This window comes from Schistocerca piceifrons, unplaced genomic scaffold (assembly GCF_021461385.2).
Source record: "Schistocerca piceifrons isolate TAMUIC-IGC-003096 unplaced genomic scaffold, iqSchPice1.1 HiC_scaffold_360, whole genome shotgun sequence".
Lineage (NCBI taxonomy): Eukaryota > Metazoa > Arthropoda > Insecta > Orthoptera > Acrididae > Schistocerca > Schistocerca piceifrons.
The window spans coordinates 27501-32340 of record NW_025728582.1 but is presented as its reverse complement, the minus strand read 5'-3'; the positions used below and the strand labels follow the sequence as shown (position 1 = coordinate 32340).

Below are 4840 nucleotides of genomic sequence, written 5' to 3'. Positions count from 1 at the left end.
CCTTAACCTAACCCATGTTGTGCCTTAACCTAACCCATGTTGTGCCTTAACCTAACCCATGTTGTCCCCTAACCTAACCCATGTTGTCCCCTAACCTAACCCATGTTGTGCCTTAACCTAACCCATGTTGTCCCCTAACCTAACCCATGTTGTGCCTTAACCTAACCCATGTTGTCGCCCTAACCTAACCCATGTTGTCCCCTAACCTAACCCATGTTGTGCCTTAACCTAACCCATGTTGTGCCTTAACCTAACCCATGTTGTCCCCTAACCTAACCCAAGTTGTCCCCTAACCTAACCCATGTTGTCCCCTAACCTAACCCATGTTGTGCCTTAACCTAACCCATGTTGTGCCTTAACCTAACCCATGTTGTGCCTTAACCTAACCCATGTTGTCCCCTAACCTAACCCATGTTGTCCCCTAACCTAACCCATGTTGTGCCTTAACCTAACCCATGTTGTCCCCTAACCTAACCCATGTTGTGCCTTAACCTAACCCATGTTGTCCCCTAACCTAACCCATGTTGTCCCCTAACCTAACCCATGTTGTCCCCTAACCTAACCCATGTTGTGCCTTAACCTAACCCATGTTGTGCCTTAACCTAACCCATGTTGTCCCCTAACCTAACCCATGTTGTCCCCTAACCTAACCCATGTTGTCCCCTAACCTAACCCATGTTGTCCCCTAACCTAACCCATGTTGTCCCCTAACCTAACCCATGTTGTCCCCTAACCTAACCCATGTTGTCCCCTAACCTAACCCATGTTGTCCCCTAACCTAACCCATGTTGTCCCCTAACCTAACCCATGTTGTCCCCTAACCTAACCCATGTTGTGCCCTAACCTAACCCATGTTGTGCCCTAACCTAACCCATGTTGTGCCCTAACCTAACCCATGTTGTGCCTTAACCTAACCCATGTTGTGCCTTAACCTAACCCATGTTGTCCCCTAACCTAACCCAAGTTGTCCCCTAACCTAACCCATGTTGTCCCCTAACCTAACCCATGTTGTGCCTTAACCTAACCCATGTTGTGCCTTAACCTAACCCATGTTGTGCCTTAACCTAACCCATGTTGTCCCCTAACCTAACCCATGTTGTCCCCTAACCTAACCCATGTTGTGCCTTAACCTAACCCATGTTGTCCCCTAACCTAACCCATGTTGTGCCTTAACCTAACCCATGTTGTCCCCTAACCTAACCCATGTTGTCCCCTAACCTAACCCATGTTGTCCCCTAACCTAACCCATGTTGTGCCTTAACCTAACCCATGTTGTGCCTTAACCTAACCCATGTTGTGCCGTAACCTAACCCATGTTGTGCCTTAACCTAACCCATGTTGTGCCTTAACCTAACCCATGTTGTGCCTTAACCTAACCCATGTTGTGCCTTAACCTAACCCATGTTGTGCCTTAACCTAACCCACGTTGTCCCCTAACGTAACCCACGTTGTCCCCTAACGTAACCCACGTTGTCCCCTAACGTAACCCACGTTGTCCCCTAACGTAACCCACGTTGTCCCCTAACGTAACCCACGTTGTCCCCTAACGTAACCCACGTTGTCCCCTAACGTAACCCACGTTGTCGCCTATCGTAACCCACGTTGTCGCCTAAACCTGCTCTGTAATTGTTATACGACTCGTTCAATTAGTGTAGTGTTGCCCACCCGCAACCCTCGCAATATAGTTCGCTACTCGCACTGCCCGCTCCCCTGTGTATCGCTTCATGTTAAACACCTTGCAAGTCTTGCTGACTTTCCACATGCTCCTGCTGTACACTGTAATGTGGATGGCAGCAGGGCGTACATGCCGCCCCCCCCCCCCCCCCACCTCTCCCCACGTCCCCACCTTGCCCCCTGCCTTCGCAAGGTGGTTGGTGACAAGTTTGCATGTTCAATGCCCTTCGCATGCGACGTACGCAGGCTACGTTGTGGTGCGGCCTGTGTCAACTGTCCGCTGATGTCGTACGCGTGAACCACAATCTGTACTGCACATTCGTCCTTATGTACTGAATGATACATCGTGGCACATGTGTGACCGTACAACGACTGCGCCCAAAAACGGCGGACCATACAGTGCAAATATTGTGCACGCAGCTACGTGTCGTCTCCCTATGAGAGCTGGATTGCAGTGTGGTACGCCATAGAGACGTGTGGGAGGAACGGACGCCGTGGATGGCGATCAGCATGAGCTGTCTGTTGATGTATTCGGACCTAGTCGTCTCTCCTCACACACCGTGATGGCATGGTGCAGCGCGTTCCATATCTGCGACATGCTACAGAAGCCGGTTGACAGTCGTTCGAGCAATGGACATCGCATACGTACGGGGGCCACCTTCCACGTATTGTCTAGGCGTGCACATTTTGTTGCGTGTATGTGGGCAGACGTAGTGTGGCGTGACACCTGACACAGGCATGCAATAATGGTTGAAGTTGCAAATGGCGATGGACGCCTACGTTTTCTGGTGAAGTTACGCAAATGAAGAAATGGTAACCCGTTGTGGTGCGGTTGTTCTCGCTAGGGGTGAATCGGTGATGGCGACGATAGGTTGAGGTACTAACCGGTTGTTCCAGCGATACCCACCATGCCGACGAAACTGAACGGCATCTGGGTGTGAAGCGATACGCGGCGGTGGCTGGGTGGGACCGTCCCCGGCCGGTGAGGGGGCGCCTCCCGGCGTGCTGGCCGCGCGGTGCGTGGGCGCACGCGCTACAGCCGGCTGGTGGGGGCGGCCAGTGGCAGGCGCGCCGGCCGACGGACGCGGCAGGCGTCGCAGCTGCGCGCCGGCGCACCCTGCGCGCGGCGCCGTGCGGCCAAAGTAGGTCCTCGCGGGCCCGGTGCGAAGCGCGGTGGACATCTGCAGTGTGCTGGTCCGATTGAGGACTGTGTGCGTTGAGGATGCGCCGCCGCCCGGCGCTCGGCGCCGCGACGCCGTCTGCTGCTCGGTCGCCCCAGCGGTTCTCGCTGGTGGTTTGTATCGCAGCTGTGCGGATGTGTTGGCGTGTGCGCTGTGCTGGGAGAGTTCGCTTCGGCACCCAAGTGGGGCTTTTGTCCTTCTGTGGCGCTGGCGTTGGAGCTGCCGGTCACCGTAGGTGGCGCGTGTTGTCTCCCGCCGGCAATGCCACGACAGCACGCTCCCGGGCCTCTGTCGGCAGCGGCAAGCTCAGTTGGGAGCACGGGTGGTCGCACCGAAAGCGTCTACTCGCCTAACTCCGGGCGATTGCGCCTCTCTCGAACCCGACCAAGTACTTGGGACGGCGCTGCGCGCCGCCGGGACCTGAGAGGGTTTCGAGGTGTATTGTGCAGGGGAGCTCAGCCTCCTCCTGTTTGCAGAATGATTGAGCGGACGCTTGCGTGTTCGCGCGGGCCCCCGGGACACACTCCCGGGCGGCCGGCTGCTCAGCTCTAGTTGACGCAGCTCCCTGGTTGATCCTGCCAGTAGTCATATGCTTGTCTCAAAGATTAAGCCATGCATGTCTCAGTACAAGCCGCATTAAGGTGAAACCGCGAATGGCTCATTAAATCAGTTATGGTTCCTTAGATCGTACCCACGTTACTTGGATAACTGTGGTAATTCTAGAGCTAATACATGCAAACAGAGTCCCGACCAGAGATGGAAGGGACGCTTTTATTAGATCAAAACCAATCGGTCGGCTCGTCCGGTCCGTTTGCCTTGGTGACTCTGAATAACTTTGGGCTGATCGCACGGTCCTCGTACCGGCGACGCATCTTTCAAATGTCTGCCTTATCAACTGTCGATGGTAGGTTCTGCGCCTACCATGGTTGTAACGGGTAACGGGGAATCAGGGTTCGATTCCGGAGAGGGAGCCTGAGAAACGGCTACCACATCCAAGGAAGGCAGCAGGCGCGCAAATTACCCACTCCCGGCACGGGGAGGTAGTGACGAAAAATAACGATACGGGACTCATCCGAGGCCCCGTAATCGGAATGAGTACACTTTAAATCCTTTAACGAGTATCTATTGGAGGGCAAGTCTGGTGCCAGCAGCCGCGGTAATTCCAGCTCCAATAGCGTATATTAAAGTTGTTGCGGTTAAAAAGCTCGTAGTTGGATTTGTGTCCCACGCTGTTGGTTCACCGCCCGTCGGTGTTTAACTGGCATGTATCGTGGGACGTCCTGCCGGTGGGGCGAGCCGAAGGCGTGCGACCGCCCCGTGCGTGCTCGTGCGTCCCGAGGCGGACCCCGTTGAAATCCTACCAGGGTGCTCTTTATTGAGTGTCTCGGTGGGCCGGCACGTTTACTTTGAACAAATTAGAGTGCTTAAAGCAGGCAAGCCCGCCTGAATACTGTGTGCATGGAATAATGGAATAGGACCTCGGTTCTATTTTGTTGGTTTTCGGAACCCGAGGTAATGATTAATAGGGACAGGCGGGGGCATTCGTATTGCGACGTTAGAGGTGAAATTCTTGGATCGTCGCAAGACGAACAGAAGCGAAAGCATTTGCCAAGTATGTTTTCATTAATCAAGAACGAAAGTTAGAGGTTCGAAGGCGATCAGATACCGCCCTAGTTCTAACCATAAACGATGCCAGCCAGCGATCCGCCGCAGTTCCTCCGATGACTCGGCGGGCAGCCTCCGGGAAACCAAAGCTTTTGGGTTCCGGGGGAAGTATGGTTGCAAAGCTGAAACTTAAAGGAATTGACGGAAGGGCACCACCAGGAGTGGAGCCTGCGGCTTAATTTGACTCAACACGGGAAACCTCACCAGGCCCGGACACCGGAAGGATTGACAGATTGATAGCTCTTTCTTGATTCGGTGGGTGGTGGTGCATGGCCGTTCTTAGTTGGTGGAGCGATTTGTCTGGTTAATTCCGATAACGA

At 54.2% G+C, this 4840-nt stretch overlaps 1 non-coding gene across 1 annotated transcript in view; it reads left to right on the top strand.

The window, feature by feature from the left end:
- The first annotated feature begins 3417 nt into the window (after nt 1-3417).
- Nucleotides 3418-4840, top strand: part of LOC124746618 — a 1909-nt gene continuing 486 nt past the window's right edge. Inside the window, exon 1 of the ribosomal RNA XR_007011413.1 lies at nt 3418-4840. This exon is cut by the window's right edge and continues 486 nt beyond it. This is a non-coding gene — a ribosomal RNA (small subunit ribosomal RNA).